General features: G+C 44.2%; 1 protein-coding gene and 1 non-coding gene across 2 annotated transcripts in view; both read left to right on the top strand.

Annotated features, from left to right (window-relative positions):
* The window catches only part of LOC126154493 (dipeptidase 1-like), a 1,598,597-nt gene that overhangs the window by 1,509,071 nt on the left and 71,008 nt on the right, over positions 1-18,518 (top strand). The window lies entirely within an intron of this gene.
* On the top strand, positions 9,763-9,837 carry Trnat-ugu (transfer RNA threonine (anticodon UGU)). Its single transcript has one exon. It is a non-coding gene; the product is annotated as a tRNA-Thr (tRNA).

Genomic DNA, 18,518 nt, shown 5'->3' with positions numbered 1-18,518 from the left:
GCGTAAGGCTGTCGCACTGAACGGAGATTCTCATGAAACATATGATATTTAACCGAAATAGTGAGGGATAATAGGGTATATTCGAATGCTGAATAAAAACAACCTGTTCCAGGCAAGAAAATGCTGCGTTAATCATTGAGTGCCCTTCGTATTTAGTAAAGAGAAACCGGGAAGCAATGAAGTGTGGGAGCGATTAAAATCGCGCACACTAAGCGTCTTTGAAAGAATGCACCGGATCAAGAGTTACTCAGACTCGCTACTGGGCGATCTATTCGTAATTTGCGACATATTACGAAAGGCACACTTTTAATGCGTCAGGGAGATTCAGCTGACCTTTTCCTTGATTGACTAACACAAACAGTCAGCAGTACATCTGAGCTGCGTGCAGTTACCTCGCCACTTCGGAGGTGATCGGTATAATGTGATGGGCACTGGCAGCCACGCAGCGCAGCCAGGCGCACACAGCACGTGCGCCGGGCGTTCGGCCGTTTAATCTTCGCAATATGAGAATTAAAGAAACAAGCGCCGGCCGGAGAGTGTTAAGAGCTCCGGAGGATGACGTTTCAATTAGGCAGTCGCAGTAATTAGGACGCGCCGGCTGTTTACCCGGGCGCTTACCGGAAACAAAGGCGCGCTTAAGCGCCCGGCGAGCTGCGCCTGAAATTTGCAGCAGCCGCCGGGAGCGTGCGTGCGTGTGTGCGTGCGTGTGTGTCTGTCTGTGTGTGTGTGTGTGTGTGTATGCTAGCTGCCAACTCTTGAAGTGGTCGCTGTCAAGTCGCGAGAGACGAGTGCGGATGAGATACCAAAAATTACGACCGCGGTTTTTACAGCCCGTTTATCAGCTAATACCACAAAACCTTTTTCACTCAGTTGCCTGTTCGTTTTATGGCTGTCTTAAAATTTGTGACCTTGTCTATAAGCTCTATTACATTCCTGTAGAACAAGGAGAGCAGTTTTCTGTCGCAAGCAAACGACCGTACAAATCGTGATTTATGTGTGGAAATAAAAAGGATTACCTGAATGCCTCATTGGGATTAAAGAATTTTACGTCTTCGGTGACATAAAATGTTCGACGGAGTTCTTGATTGGATTTTCCTGAAAATAAGTAGACAGAATTTATTTCGATGTGTGATAACGGAATACTGTGTGGGACTTTAGAATAGCAGTTGTGAACTCATGGAGAACCGAAATCAATGTACGGTCTGTTTTCGTGACGCCAGATAATGCTTTTACTTGGAGTATTTACCTCTGCGCGTAAATGACTGTGTTATGATATCCCATGTAACCATCTTCATCGCCAGATTTTGAGGACTCGTGAGGTAACAGACGTCCAGAACAATTGGCAACATATGCCACTGTGGAGATTGTGCGTGTGGTCGTGTGCTAGGACAGCTTCACTCCTCGAATCCTGTGATCACTGCCGCGCGACCGCTACGGTCGCAGGTTCGAATCCTGCCTCGGGCATGGATGTGTGTGATGTCCGTAGGTTACTTAGATTTAAGTAGTTCTAAGTTCTAGGGGACTGATGACCTCAGTTGTTAAGTCCCACAGCCCTCAGAGCCATTTGAACCTGTGCTCACTCCTATGTTCGTACCTACAGAAAAGGGTTTTCTGCTCTAACAGGGTGACAGTAATTAAACTATACGAAATAAAGTCGTTATAACTTCTGAAAAGGTTGCGTTAGGGCGTTCAAACTGTACAGTTGTTCACGGGGCATGATGGGATTGGCATGAGATATGTGGTTTGGTGGCCGATGTGGCCGTGCGGTTCTAGGCGCTTTAGTCTGGAACCGCGTGACCGCTACGGTCGCAGGTTCGAATCCTGCCTCGGGCATGGATGTGTGTGATATCCTTAGGTTAGTTAGATTTAAGTAGTTCTAAGTTCTAGGGGACTGATGACCTCAGATGTTAAGTCCCATAGTGCTCAGAGCCATTTCAACCATTTTTTTTGTGGTTTGGTTTAGAAACGAAGCCCACTTTCATTTGAGTGGGTTCCTCAATAAGCAAAATTGGCGCATTAGGGTGACTGAGAATCCACATTTCGCGATGGAGAAATCTCTTCGCCCTCAACAGGTCAATGTGTGGTGTGCAATGTTCAATCACGGAATGACCGATGTGATATTATTTTATGGCACGGTGACCACCGAACGGTACGTGGAGGTTTTGGAAGATGATTTCATCCCCATTAACCAAAGTGACCCTGATTTCGACAAGATGTGGTTCGTGCAAGTCGGATCTCGACCCCATCGAAGCAGGAGAGTTATTTATTTATTTCATTAACAGTACAGAGTAACCCACCGCCTTGAAAAGTAAGATGGGTCGGATGCTTCTGAATCTAATAGCAAAGACTTCTCATTGTTACAGTCTTATTGGTATACAGTTAATGCTTCTTTTAAATAATACAAAGAACATAATATATAAAGATTTCTCTGAGGTTACAGCGAATTGAATGCTTAACAATTGTTAAAGTGGTTCCATATAATTTGTTGGTACATAGTTGATGAGAATATAATTTATACAACGCAAATGTCAAAGAAAAATTAAGAAAAAAGAAAATGTAACACAATGAATAAGAATAATTTGTAAAATATAGAGGGAAGTGGTATGCTCTATTTGGATGAGTAATACAGTTTAAGTAGCATTTTGGTTACTGATGGCCTATTTCTATCTATTTCAGATGAGAAGGTCTCGGTACAACCTCGAGCTATTCTCATCTGAAATGATTTGCACTAATGTTTGTTTACAAAGATTATGCAGATTAAATGGTGATTGACACTTCATACATGGAATACATGAATTTTAGCTTCACATGAGAAATACACTTATTTTTGTAACTTGTTAGTTGAAATAGAATATAGTTCATTGCTACTTGAATGCATTATTCCTTAAAGAACTTAATGCATTTCTGATATACGAAATTAATTGATTATAGTTTTGAACAGAGAAGAGATTATACTTCTGTCTGCACACAATAAGACGCGCAATACATTACTGCTTGTGTGCAGAATACTTTAAACACTGCGCAGGATGCCATTGGGGAGGAGGAGCCTCGGAATAAAAGTTCTTCGAGCCTTCTCCTCCATAGCGACATTACCTTATTACTACTGTCTTAGTATGCGGTGCCGGTGTTTATTTGTTTTATGATTGTTGTGTTGTTTGTGACTGTGCGGTGGCATGCCGTGTCATACATTGTTGGTTTTTTGGTCCCTTACATGTTGATCCCTTCCGAGTCATGTTCACTTAGTGTTCCTTTCTCGGTTTCGGAATCTGTGGCCGTGTTCGTGTCCACCCATGTGGTTTGTTGTGTTGTTTGTGCTTGTCTACGCTTCCTTCCATATGGGTTTTGGCGCTTGTGTGTTCGATACAATATCGGCTACGCTATTTCTTGTCTTCCTGTCATCGGGTTTACATATTACTCTGGCGATGTCATTGTCGTACTGTATAGGTTTCACTTCTGCTATCGTGTTGCACAGCAGTGTGACATGTTCTGGTGTCCCAGTTTCTCCGCATACGCATACTTCATCGTTAGTTAGTCCCATACGGTTTAAATGTACCGGATATGGCCCGTGTCCTGTCAGGAAATGGACCATCCCCCGGGTGTGTCGACATGTTTGAGTCGTAGTCTTTCGTGTACATCTGGAAAGAAAGAGTGTAGTCGGCGACCGTTATCGGTTGTATCCCACCCTCTCTGCCATGTTTTAATCCTCCATTGTTTCATTTGTGTTTTGTTCATAATGTTGGTTCCTGTAATTTCGGTGAATTTATCGAGCCTGTCCCTCTTAAGCCAGTAAAGTGCAGCTCTGTAAGGTATTGTTATGTCTATAGGGCAGGTCCCCATCACAATGCAGTGTGCCTCTAGTGACGTGGTGTTGCAGGCTGCGCTCATTCTCAGGGGTACACAACGTTGACCTCGTCTTGCAATTGTCTTGTTAGTCTGTATGTTCAGTCTGTGAGCCCAAGCGCTTGCGGCGAAGTATGCGATGGATTCAGTTATCCCAATGTTGTAGGTTCTTATCGTCTTAATAGGTAATTTGTACTGAGTTGTGTTTAGTCTTGCTAGTTTGTGCATAATTTTGGAGACTTTGTCAATTGTCAGTTTTATATAGTGGTTGAAAGTCTGTTTTTCGTCTAGATGCAGTACGAAATAACGTGTTACTTTCTTCTTCTGTATGCCTGAATTGTCTAATTTTAGAATTGGATTCCTCTGTAGTGTCCCTCTGAGCAGTAAATATACAGTTTTGTTGGGAGCTATTTTTAAGTTATTGTATTTGCACCGATTGTTAATTTTCTGAAGCAGTTGCGTGCCCTTTGTCTCTAGTGCTGCTCTCGAGTTGGCTGACACCTCTATGAGCAGGTCATCTTCGTACGCCGCCACACCTCTTACCCTGTCGTCACTGTCCAGGGTGTTCAGCCAGGGCTCGATTGCGATATCCCAGAATATTGATCCGCAGATCGGGCCCTGTGGACATCCCTTGGTCATTCTCCTTGACCAGCCCTCCACTCCGCCACTCTGCCTCTGCAGTAATCGAGGAGGCTATTGTAGAGGGAAGCTGATAGCCTCATTTCCCTTAACCGGGCGGAGAGGGACGGCCACCACAAGTTGTCAAAAGCCCCGGCTACGTCGATTAGCAGGGGGACCGAGTATTTGTCGCTGATGCTATTTCTAACTGTCAGTGCTTGGTTGACGGCGTCTGATCCACCTTCCCTGAAGCCGAACTGATGGGGCGTTAAGCCGAGGACGCGCCTGTGCGATTGTAAACGGTCACACAGCAGCCTTTCCTGTACCTTGCCGAGAGTGTTTAAGAGACTGATCGGTCGGTACGTATTGGGGTCTGTTGGCTCTTTGTCTTGTGATTTCCTGTTTATTACTACATTAGCAGTTTCCCAGAGGTTTGGATTTCTGCCTGTTAGTAGTGCCTCGTTGTACATGTTAGTAAGAAAAGGTGTGATTTGTGTTACTCTTTGTTTCAATGTTTCTGAAAGTATTTTGTCTGGGCCGGGTGCTTTTCGGTTTTGCTGATTGCCGTCGCGACTTCTTCTTGCACAAATGGCATGGTTACACAGTCACTGATGTATGGTTGCCTCATGCTCTCTCTTAGGCCAGTGCAGTGTCGCTCGTCTTGTGTGGGGTCTTCATCCGAGAGGAGCCTGTTCAGAGGATATTCTGCTGTGCTTCCCCATCCTCTGGTCATTGTGCCATCAGCTTGTCTTAGTGTTGACAGAACTGTCGGTGTCGTAACTCGTTCTGTTTCTATCTTGAATGGTTGTCCCCAAATGTCGTTCTGTAGCTGAGCTTTCACTAAAATGTAAACTTTCACGACCGGAAATATCATGTCCATTATAATTATCCGGGCTGTTATGCCGTGGTCGGTTGATGAATGCTGTGGTGATTCCCAACGTTGCACTGACGTTTTCAAAACACGTGACGTCACGCCGCGGCGCGGGGGCGCGCGGACACGGAATTTAGCGGCAGTCAGTAGCGAGCCAGTGTGTGTGTTGGACCTTCCATCAAGCTACGGACCCCCTTGAAGATGTCTCCCGCAGTCGGAGACGAAACGTTGGGAATCACCACAGCATTCATCAACCGACCACGGCATAACAGCCCGGATAATTATAATGGACATGATATTTCCGGCCGTGAAAGTTTACATTTTAGTATCTACGGGGAGGAGTTGTCAAGAGAAGTGCGACGCCTGGAAGGACTCCAGAAGAAGAGAGTGCAGCTTTTGTGTTCCCTCACATTCCTGTCTCGTTGCAGAGCCGTCGGCGTTATACCGAAGTTTCTGAAGATAAAGCGACTGTTCTATTCGGGAAAGGCACAACGCATTTTCAAACGGACTGAGGAGGCCTTACTACGAGAGCGCATTCAGCAGACCCGACGGGACTTGGCAAGCACAAACTGTAAGTTAATGTCTCTCCATATTACGACCAGTAATAAACTGTGCAGCGGTGACTGGGATAAAATTGATAGACTACTGCATGATACCATGGGGAAGCGTATGTTGACGACGTCTAGTAGACAGAAGAAGAAGTTTGATAATTTGCTACCTAATCAGACTGTTCGGCATTTAGACGTTTCCCGGACCGTTATCAATTTGCCCAAACGTTCGTTATCTGACGATGAGACATCTGTGCTTGCCAAGGGAGGAAATTTTGCTGTTAGTCCGCGTTTTGTGCCCACGGAAGAAATTATAGCCAATGTAGAAGCAGGAATTCGCAGTGTAGATTCTGTAACAGCTGAAGAAATCCGTATAGAAACAGTGAGAATATTAGCCAATGCAAAACAGCCGAAAAGTAATATAACTGTGGGTGAGAGAAGAGCTTTAAAACTCCTGAATGACGACGATAGTATTTTGGTTCTCCCAGCTGACAAAGGAAGCGCAACGGTGGTTATGTATGTGGCCGACTATCAGAGAAAAATTACGGATCTACTGGATCCGCAAGCATATAGGAAGCTGAATAAGGACCCCACTAACAACGTTCTCAGAACTGTGTCGCGGTTAATAAAAAAGTCCTCCATTGAAGAGAGTGTACAGAAAGGTCTCTGCAGTTCGGTTGCGCTACCACCGAGGCTTTATGGATTGCCCAAAATTCATAAAGAAAATGTTCCGTTAAGACCGATACTAAGTGCCATTGGTTCGCCCACCTGCTCGTTAGCCAAGTTTTTGACTACGCTGTTAAAACCACATGTGGGCCGTTCGGACTCTTATATAAAGAATTCGACACATTTCATTAGCAGATTGAATGGCATAGTGGTCCAGCCGGATGACATATTGGTCAGCTTCGATGTGGTATCGCTGTTTACCATGGTTCCACTTAATGATGTATTGGAACAGCTGGATCGAAGTTTTCCTGCCGATATTTTAGAGCTGTTTAAGTGTTGTTTGACGACCACATACTTCAAGTGGAATGAACAGTTTTATGAGCAAACGGATGGCGTGGCTATGGGAAGCCCCCTAAGTCCCGTAATTGCAAACTTCTTTATGGAGAAATTCGAAGAACAGGCCTTAGGTACTGCCAGCAAGAAACCAAATGCATGGTTCCGATACGTGGATGACACGTTTGTGTTGTGGAGACATGGTAGGGAGGAACTAAGCCGGTTCCACGAACATCTGAACAGTATAAACTCAAGAATTCAGTTTACATTGGAGGAGGAGGCAGACGGCAAACTACATTTCCTCGATGTGCTTGTGTTTAGAAACGAAAATGGTAGTTTTGGCCACTCAGGGTACCGCAAACCCACGCACACGGACCGTTATTTGCACCGGGATTCGAACCACCACCCACAACAGAAGCGGGGTGTTATCAAGACGTCAGCGGACAGAGCTAGAAATATTTGTGAACCTGAGTTGCTCGACGCTGAGATGGAACATCTCCACAATGCACTAACGAAGAACGGATATTTGTCCGCCGAAATAAAACGTGCGTTGAGGCAGCCACGCAGAAATCATACTGACGTACAGGCTACTGCAAAATCTAAGGTTTTCCTGCCGTTTGTTAAAAATGTAACGGAAAGAATAGGGAGGATCTTGACGAAGCGGAATATTACCGTAATTTACAAGCCCACCAGGAAGATACAGGAATACCTTAGGCCTGCCAAGGACGCTCGCAAACCATTGGAAAAATCTGGAGTGTATAGGATCCCATGCAGCTGTGGTGATGTTTATGTGGGTACCACTAAAAGAACTGTTTCTAAACGTTTGGAAGAGCATAAGGGAAATTGTAGAAGAGGAGAAACGGAACGATCAGCTGTTGCAGAGCATGCTTTCCAGCCAGGGAACCACAATATTCGTTTCGAGGAGACGCAAGCACTAGCGGCCACGAGCGGATATTAAGAAAGGCTCTACAGGGAGGCGATCGAAATCGCTAAACACCCAAATAATTTCAACCGAAAGGAGGAGGGCGTCAAATTAAACGGTATATGGATACCGGTGTTAAAGAAGATGTGTACCACTCGTCCACTACTGGGTGATGGCAACGGCGATCGACGGCGACGGACAGCGGCCAATTGCACTGACGTTTTCAAAACACGTGACGTCACGCCGAGGCGCGGGGGCGCGCGGACACGGAATTTAGCGGCAGTCAGTAGCCAGCCAGTGTGTGTGTTGGACCTTCCATCAAGCTACGGACCCCCTTGAAGATGTCTCCCGCAGTCGGAGACGAAACGTTGGGAATCACCACAGCATTCATCAACCGACCACGGCATAACAGCCCGGATAATTATAATGGACAGCTGAGCTTTTACAAATTTGTTCCAGTAGTCTTGCCTTGTTGTCTTTAGTTGTTTCTGGTATTTCTGCTTAGCGTCACGATACAGATCAAGTCTTATGTGTCTCGCAGGAGCTGTCTTTGCGTGTTGGTAGTACTTTCTTTTGTCCCGTCAATCCTTCCTTAGTCTTGCCAGTTCTGTCGACCACGGTTGTTTCTGGCCCCACCCAGTTTTTGCGCGTGGTATAGCTGCTACCTGTGCTCTTTGTAGGACCTCGGTCAGTACATGCGTTTTGTAATCTATACTGCCTTGAACAGTGTGTAGCGACGACGCCTCAACAATATCTCGAATTTTTGCCAGTCGGCTCTTCCTATGAGTAAATGCTTCTGTTCGTGGTCCATGTTATGTGTATTGATACATCTGTCCGTGGTTATGACGACTGCGTTGTGGTCGCTGTGTGTGGCTCTGTCTAATACCCTCCATGTATTGACAAGTGGAAGAGATTTTGCGTTCCCTAGGGAAAGGTCTGTGTTACACCACCGGCGTCTCCGCTGTAGGTAAGTGGCTGACCCTCACTATTCAGTATGAAGAGGTTGCATTCATTTACCATGTCAAGCACTAGTTGCCTTTTGTCGTCAGTTCTAGCTGAGTTCCACAAAGGGGATTTTGCGTTGATATCAGCTAGAATGAGCAGCCTTTTTCTTTCTGAGTGTCGTGCGATGTCTTTTATTTTGTCTAAGAAAGGTTCTATATCATGCGAGTACTGAGCGTAAAGAGGCGACATGAGCCATACATCCTGTCCGTCTATTATTTCTGCTGTGGCAATGTGTTCAGAGCAAAACTGGGTGATCTGCGTTACTATGAGGTTTTTATTAACTACTATTATCGCGACTTTCGCGTTTGGTGTTCCAGCTATCGTGATGTAATGTGAGGGGACCCCTGAAATTTTCCCGCCTCGCAGAAAAAGTTTCCTGAACGCAGGCGATGTCTGATTTTGTTTCTTCTAAGAGCCTACGTAGTTCGATGTTTACTAGGGTACTGCCCTGGCAATTTAGTTGTATTACCTTCAGAAGGGATATCTAGTAAAGGAAAAACACTTGAATAAATGATGACTAACTGGAAACCTCAGCTGCAGACAGGTGTTGTTGATATACATCGATGTGGACAGCTGAAAATGTGTGCCCCGCCCGGAACTCGAACCCGGTATCTCCTGCTTACATGGCAGACGCTCTATCCATCTGAGCCACCGAGCACACAAATGAATAGCGCGACTGCAGGGACTTATCCCTTGCACGCTTCCCGTGAGACTCACATTCCCAACTGTCCACAATTCTACATATGTATTGTACCTTATAGACATTTGGCCAACCGCTCATTACCCGCGCACGCTTTGACGATTCCCGTAAGAGTTTGGGCAACCTGTGCGCATTCGCGCAGACGAAGGCCAATGACTGGGTAGCCTTTAACTATATATACGAAGACAGTAACTTGGGAATGTGAGTCTCACGGGAAACGCGCAAGGGATAAGTCCCTGCAGTCGCGCTATTCATCTGTGTCCACGGTGGCTCAGATGGATAGAGCGTCTGCCATGTAAGCAGGAGATCCCGGGTTCGAGTCCCGGTCGGGGCACACATTTTCAGCTGTCCACATCGAGGTATATCAACAACACCTGTCGGCAGGTGAGGTTTTCAGTTAGTCATCATTTATTCCAGGGAAAAGCTGCACGGTCATCAACAGTAACTGTTCTTTCGAGAACAAGTTACTGTCTTCGAAAAACACTTGGGTGTGGTTTCTTTAAAATCCAGAAACACACGTTCATGTGCCCTCACGAAGTCCTTGTATACTTTCATTAGGTTTAGGCCCTCTCGCCTCCGCGCACATGCCTCCCCTAGAAGCTTACGTAGCTATTTGGGGTTCGTTGGCAGATTATCAACTCTTAGGATCATCCTGTCAGTTTGTTCTGTTGTTGGAAAGCATATTTTGTCCTCGTTTTCATGCTTAGTTCGTAGGGCAGAGCTGTTTGAAATATATCCTTGTTTTCTAGTCTGCTAAGTCGTAGGTTAACTTCTAAGTTTTCGTAGTTTACGTAATTAACGGTATTGAGCTTGGGGTCTTTGGTTGTATCTGGTTGGTGTTCTTCACTGTTTGTTTGTTGCTCCGATTTCGAGTAATTTTGTAGTGCAGCACGTCTTCCCTGATTTATGGTTTCTGGTAGTATGGTGTTCGATGTGTTTTCGCTGAACATTTCCCCTGATAGTGACTTGTTGTTTTTGATCTCTACTGGGGACTTGTTCGTAAAATGTGACTGTTGTCTGTCCGTTTCTGAGGTGTTTGTGTCTGGTGTTTTTCCGGTGCAGGATGTGCCTTTCTGTTCAGCTACATTACTGTTTTGTTTTTCGTAGTGACTGTGTGCGCTACCCCCGTAGGCAAAACGAGCTGGTGTAATATAGAGTCTACATTTGGTTGTATCATATTCTACTTGTTACGCGGGTAGTGAGCAATTGTTCTTGATTGTGTTTGCCTGTGATGTTGGATTTCTTGTGAACTCAGTGACATCTTCATTCTGAGGATGTTCAAGGACGTCGTTGTATTTCTCTGTACTATCTCGCAGTATTTCGTCTTCCTGTTCGTCAACTCCTAAAAGGAGACCAGCTTGGAAGATGGCGCAATCAAACACGTGATGTTTCAGGTGCCTGGTAACCTCATCTTCTATTGCACCCTGCTTGCACATATCGTCTATATGGTCGGTAATGCTGAAGTACCTGCACTGTATTGTCTCCCAGCACCGAGGCATTACATTAGTACCGGTATCTGCATTTGAGGGTTGTAATATCCCCACGTGTTGCCGTCAGGAAACGACTTGCAGCCAGCTTCTCATCCTAGTCGACGGCGATTTGTACCTTTGCCTGTCTGTGTTATTGGTTACGTCTGATCCTGCGTGTGTTAGGGTTGAAAAAATGGTTCAAATGGCTCTGACCACTATGGGACGTAACATCTGAGGTCATCAGTCCCCTAGAACTTAGAACTACTTAAACCTAACTAACCTAAGGACATCACACACATCCACGCTCGAGGCAGGATTCGAACCTGCGACAGTAGCGGTCGCGCGGTTCCAGACTGAAGCGCCTAGAACCGCTCGGCCACACCGGCCGGCGTCCTTTTGCCCTTTGGTCCTGTTTCAAATTTTATTTTAACTTCGTTATCGAACTCGTCTTTAGTTATGTGTTCACTCAGGTTTATTTCGTAGAGGTCATCTAAGAATTCCTGGTGAGTTAAATATCTTGAGACATGGTGCACTGCCAGCAGGGGTCTGAACTTCTTCGGTTCTTTACATCTAATGTCCTTAAACTGCGCAGCTTTTTCTATTATCCTATTCTTGTCTAGTTGTGAGTCTGTTTCAATTATTACGGTGTTTTCTGTTGACCTGATTGATTTTATTTTTGATTTGTCTTGCTTGGGGTTAATAGTTTTAGTGATGGTTACTCTATTGGTTTTCGCAACTTGGTTGGTTTCTGATTAAAAGAAAAGTGCGAAGGAGTGTTTAGCGTTTGTTTGTTGAATGCGTTCCTGTACTTTGCTTTCAGGTTTTGCAATCTGACCGGCAGCCGCAACCGCTGCAAATGAGAGTGGGAGGGGTTTGTTTTCTGACTTTAATCTCTGATTCGCGGATTTGAGTTCCGCTATTTATTATTCCAGGCGCTGAATGCGTTCCTGGGCATCTGGTGTTTGCCCGTAATGTTTGAATACTCCATTGGTAGTGTAGCGCTTGACACAATCACGTCGATTAAATATTTGGGCGTAACATTGCAGAGCGATATGAAGTGGGACAAGCATGTAATGGCAGTTGTGGGGAAGGCGGATAGTTGTCTTCGGTTCATTGGTAGAATTTTGGGAAGATGTGGTTCATCTGTAAAGGAGACCGCTTATAAAACACTAATACGACCTATTCTTGAGTAATGCCAGAGCGTTTGGGATCCCTATCAGGTCGGATTGAGGGAGGACATAGAAGCAATTAAGAGGCGGGCAGCTAGATTTGTTACTAGTAGGTTTGATCATCACGCGAGTGTTACGGAAATGCTTCAGGAACTCGGGTGGGAGTCTCTGGAGGAAAGGAGGCGTTCTTTTCGTGAATCGCTACTGAGGAAATTTAGGGAACCAGCATTTGAAGCTGACTGCAGTACAATTTTACTGCCGCCAACTTATATTTCGCGGAAAGCCCACAATGATAAGATAAGAGAGATTAGGGCCCGTACAGAGGCATATAGGCAGTCATTTTTCCCTCGTTCTGTTTGGGAGTGCAACAGGGAGAGAAGATGCTAGTTGTGGTACGAGGTACCCTCCGCCACGCACCGTATGGTGGATTGCGGAGTATGTATGTAGATGTAGATGTAGATGGTGCGTTTGCAACATTTAATTCTTTTCTGGGTCTGGCGTTTTCAGTTCTGAGCTCTTCATTTTGTCCATAGAGCCTTTCTTGACCTAGTGCGAGCGCCCAAATTTTGTCTCTAACCTGCGATGTAATAGTGGTTGACGCCCTTTTTTGTTGCAGTTCATTCTGGAACCCTGCTCATCTACAGTACTTATCATTTTAGTTTCCGTTTTCTTTCTTTTGAGAAATAAATCTACGCTAGGTACCGCTCGTCTTTTGCCCCCGCGCTCCTGCTGTCGGAGTCGCATCACTGTTTCGACGTCCTCCAACTGATGTGTAGCTCACACTGATTCGGGGAGCGCGTTCGGCGTTTTCCAAAGCAGCAGCGGCTGTCGCCAGCGTGGACCAGGTTGTATACTCCAGTGTCCGCGTATACTCGCGGACGTGGAGCTAAACTTAGTTGAAAGCCGATGCACACGTCCCAAATGCATCACAGGGTGAGGCAAGGAGAGTGCACACCGGACGAAATTTGCTGTACGGCAGCAGGAGAGTGTTTGACGTCCCAGAGGAACACTTTGGGGACCGCATTCTAGCTCTGGGGTACCCAGAGACTACTGCCGTGGACTTCAATTAGCCGCCATATTCTCCGGATCTTAACACATACAACTCCTTTTTGTGGGGCTATAATAAAGACAAGGTGTACAGGGATAATTACAAAACCGTTGCTGACCTGTAAACAGCCATCCACGAGGTCATTGAGAGCGCTGATGTTCCGACACTTCAGCGGGTCATGCAGAATATCGCTATTCGTCTGCGCCACATCGTCATCCGTGATAGCAGGCATGTGGAACATGTCGTACCCTAAAGCCGAACATCTTTAGTGACTTTCAACATAGCTGCTAAGGTTCAGTGACCGTGTCAAAATTATATTAGAACAAATAAGCCCTCGGTCACAAATATTAAGTCAATTTTGACTTATTTGTTCTAATATAATCTTTAGTGACGTTTACATGTTGAACGAAGTGTGTGCATGCCGTAGTTTATAGGTAATTTAAGTTTTCTTTTTTTTTTCATATACTTCGATAATCGTCCCGAGCTCGAGTCTCGGTCCAGCACACAGTTTTAATCTGCCAGGGAGTTTTATTTGGATGAGCAAGTAGTTACAGATTTCCGTTCAGTTTTTGAAGTCCCATCAAGTCATTGTGTATATTTTGATTTTTTTCCCTTATTCTTTATCTAGTATTTTAAATCGAAAGGGATTTTTTGACCATGGCACCATTCGTGAAAACCGCCGTGAAAAGTGTCCTTCGGAATCCACCTGAAGTATGAAGAAAAAAGGCAGGGGGTGTGTTCGTGCTTCGTTTTGAGGATAAAGTGGAAGTCATGGTGGTAAAGTGGAATGACAGTTCCGCTGTGACAGTAGGTACGAACAATGGCACTATCGAGCCTTTGCATTCGATAAAGAGGTGCAGTTCGAAAAAAAAAGGTATTTCTCTCTCCCTGTGTAGGGTAATATCTCAGTACTGTCAGAATATGGGTGGCGTTGATTTACACGATAATTCTATCGTTAATTACAGAACTCGAATAAGAGGCAAGAAAAGGTGGTGGTCCCTCTTCACCAACTTGATAAACAGTGTAACTGTCAATTTATGGAACATACACAATCTTGCAAATGAGGAACATATGTCACAACCTGAATTTCGATCACACTTATGCATTACTCCAATGAAATCAGAAGACACTACAGCCAAGAATGGAGGAAATAGAGAAACCGCAACGCTTCAGGACAAAGGGAACTCCACTTAAAGACTCCCCTCCAAATGCTCTCTTTCGAAAGAAGTACTCTATGATGATATAGGCCACACAATAATAGAGGAGGAAAATAAAGCAAGAAGAAGATGTAGGTTATGTAAAACTACAACAATTTACTAGTGTAGAAAATGAATTGTGCGTCGCCATTCAAACTATTTAAAACAAATTCATGAGATAGTAAACTAAAGCTGCTCCTAGTCCCAAAGTTGCGTAATTGCAACATTTTGCTGTACTTTAATTGGGGCGTGTCTATTTCTTTTTTGTATACTTATGTCTATATTAGTGTACAATTAGATCAAATAAGCACCTTATATGTAAAAAATCGTATTATTTTAATGCCTGGCCCTTAATGGATTAAATCTTTAATATAACTGTGCTGCAAATGATGTAAACTTAAGAAGTCAGTAGTATTAACCGAAGAGAAGGGAAAGAATAAGAAATAAAATTGGTTCTAACGGGTACTGATTTTCCTATCCTTGCGTTTGAACGCTAGCAGACTACCAACTACGCTACAAGGATTACAAGCTGTAAGTGTTACGTAATTTAAGATAAAACATCATGTTATGTAATCCACAACGATAGAATTTGCAATTTCATACAGCCATGTTTATCAGTCCTTTTGCCTTGTGGAATTCGGAAAAACCTGCTACCAGTCTCTACCTTCTAATTGTAGTTTACTGCAAAACACTGCGGTATTCTTCACCCCAGAAAAATTGGCACCTTGTGTTACGCTCTTAATTTGATTTAAAATAAGTCTGTGTGCTTGCAACACCCATATATGCTAAGATAAGTCTTAATTAGATCAATAATTCTCCGAATTATCTCATGTCCTACTTGGGTACAAAATGGCTGCCTTGTTACACGTGACGCACATCTGACCAATGGCAGCGCTCAGTTTTCAGCAATCCCGACATAAAAGGTTATCACCACTTTCTTTATTCAGAGCTAATCCAGACATAAAATGTTATCGTTACTATCTTTATTCAGAGCTTTAAATTCGCAATTTACATGCAACATTTTTACAAAGGAGGAAGACAACGAAAGAAATGCACTGCCATAATTTTAGCTGCTAAGAGGCACTGCAAGTACTTTGTAAGAAATGTTGAAGCTACACATCTTTGTGTGGCGGAAGAACAGCTTATAACAGCGGTTGGTACGGCCCTGCCCACCCAGCGCACGACTCGGTGAATCACTCACGCAGAACCGCGTAGCGGAATTATCCGGAGTTCACAGACACCAATTTTAAGCCTGAGAAAGCTTGTAAAGCAGGGGAAGAGGTACTGGTGGAAGTACAGCTGTGAAGACGGGGCGTGAGTCGTGCTTGGGTAGCTCAGTTGTTAGAGCACTTGCCCGCGAAAGGCAAAAGTTCCGAGTTCGAGTCTCGGTCCGGCACATAGTTCTAATCTGCCATGAAGTTTCACCTAAAGCCTGGCTTACAATGGAGCGAATGGAAGCGAACACGCGCGAATGAGCATCTGCAGAAAATTCACTAACATTCGCTTGTATATGGATAGAATCGTTTATACTAAAGGGAACGGAAGAGAACACGAGGTAGCGAGCATTGCCTATGGACGCTGTGTTATTAGTTTTTAGTTTTTGGAGCTAATATTCGGCATACAAGATACAACTCTATCTTGTTAGAGCCACAATGCGAATCTTTGCTATTCAGTGAGGATTATTTAGCATGGCGAGCAGACTGCTCTTGACGGAGTATGCAGAATGGCACAGGGAGGAACTATATAAGTGTCTCATTTGTGTGGAAGCGTGACATGCGTGGAGATTGTGCGTTTTACATGGAATTGCAGCTCCATCTCTCCTTAGAACTGGTCCAAAATTTTCCTTGTTTGTCGGCTTCCATTTTTCTCTGTCTTTTCTTTACCTCTGAAGGGAAATTTATAAACAGAACACTAATTACCGGCGTCGAGCATCGTCTCAAGAGGTGACACAACTAGCGTTTCCACTAGTCGTGTAAAGTCTAATAGTCATATTCTTTTTTTTATTTTTTTATGAAACAAATAATGTCTAGTGGCGGAAGAGGGCGGTTGCTCTCTGTAGTAAAAAAATCTGAGTGAAGGGATCGACAACGAACTTCAACGGGTGTCATGAGACATCCGCTACGACCAAACACAACGAAGAATAACGAACAAAATGAAAAAAAAGTGGCAAATCGCACGCTTCGTGACCCAAAGACGCGGGATCAAATCCCGTTCAGATCACAACTTTTTCACTATGATTTTTACCCGAGCATTCACGTGTCACATATGATGTAGTGGTCACGAAAGACATGTAGTTCGGATTCCACGTTAAACTGCAGCTCTCCATTTTCCAGTTAGGTAACTGGGAAACGTTAGGGACACGTAAGTAGCTACAGTGGCGTCCAGCTGAAAGACCTGCAACAGAGGCCTACCGGGCACAGTAGGCAGAATTCTCTTCTGCTCGTGCTTGTTAGCTTGTTTGCTCCGGTGAAAATCTGCCTTAAACTATACAAACATTTTTTTTAGTAACTTCATATGTTGTTGTTGTTGTGGTCTTCAGTCCTGAGACTGGTTTGATGCAGCTCTCCATGTTACTCTATCCTGTGCAAGCTTCTTCATCTCCCAGTACCTACTGCAACCTACATCTTTCTGAATCTGCTTAGTGTATTCATCTCTTGGCCTCCCCCTACGATTTTTACCTTCCACGCTGCCCTACAATACTAAATTGGTGATCCCTTGATGCCTCAGAACATGTCCTACCAACCGATCCCTTCTTCTGGTCAAGTTGTGCCACAAACTCCTGTTCTCCCCAATCCTATTCAATACTTCCTCATTAGTTATGTGATCTACCCATCTAATCTTCAGCATTCTTCTGTAGCACCACATTTCGAAAGCTTCTATTCTCTTCTTGTCCAAACTATTTACCGTCCATGTTTCACTTCCATACATGGCTACACTCCAAACAAATACTTTCAGAAATGACTTCCTGACACTTAAATCTATACTCGATGTTAACAAATTTCTCTTCTTCAGAAACGCTTTCCTTGCCATTGCCAGTCTACATTTTATATCCTCTCTACTTCGACCATCATCAGTTATTTTGCTCCCCAAATAGCAAAACTCCTTTACTACTTTAAGTGTCTCATTTCCTAATCAAATACCCTCAACATCACCCGACTTAATTCGACTACATTCCATTATCCTCGTTTTGCTTTTGTTGATGTTCATCTTATATCCTCCCTTCAAGACACTATCCATTCCGTTCAACTGCTCTTCCAAGTCCTTTGCTGTCTCTGACAGAATTACAATGTCATCGGCGAACCTCAACGTTTTTATTTCTTCTCCATGGAATTTAATACCTACTCCGAATTTTTCTTTTGTTTCCTTTACTGCTTGCTCAATATACAGATTGAATAGCATCGGGGAGAGGCTACAACCCTGTCTTACTCCTTTCCCAACCACTGCTTCTCTTTCATGCCCCTCGACTCTTATAACTGCCATCTGGTTTCTATACAAATTGTAAATAGCATTTCGCTCACTGTATTTTACGCCTGCCACCTTTAGAATTTGAAACAGAGTATTCCAGTCAACATTGTCAAAAGCTTTCTCTAAGTGTACAAATGCTAGGAACGTAGGTTTGCCTTTCCTTAATCTTTCTTCTAAGATAAGGCGTAAGGTCAGTATTGCCTCACGTGTTCCAGTATTTCTACGCAATCCAAACTGATCTTGCCAGAGGTCGCCTTCTACTACTTTTTCCATTCGTCTGTAAAGAATTCGTGTTAGTATTTTGCTGCTTTGGCTTATTAAACTGATTGTTCGGTAATTTTCACATCTGTCCATACCTGCTTTCTTTGGGATTGGAATTATTATATTCTTCTTGAAGTCTGAGGGTATTTCGCCTGTTTCATACATCTTGCTCACCAGATGGTAGAGTTTTGTCAGGACTGGCTCTCCCAAGGCCGTCAGTAGTTCCTATGGAATGTTGTCTACTCCAGGGCCTTGTTTCGACTCAGGTCTTTCAGTGCTCTGTCAAACTCTTCACGCAGTATCGTATCTCCCATTTCATCTTCATCTACATCCTCTTCCATTTCCATAATATTGTCCTCTAACTTCATATCGACAGTTCAATTCTTCCACATGTAATTTGATAACAG

Source organism: Schistocerca cancellata, unplaced genomic scaffold (assembly GCF_023864275.1).
Source record: "Schistocerca cancellata isolate TAMUIC-IGC-003103 unplaced genomic scaffold, iqSchCanc2.1 HiC_scaffold_1092, whole genome shotgun sequence".
In the NCBI taxonomy this organism is placed as follows: Eukaryota; Metazoa; Arthropoda; class Insecta; order Orthoptera; family Acrididae; genus Schistocerca; species Schistocerca cancellata.
Note: the sequence above shows the minus strand (reverse complement) of the source record. Positions and strands in the feature narration are given on the sequence as shown.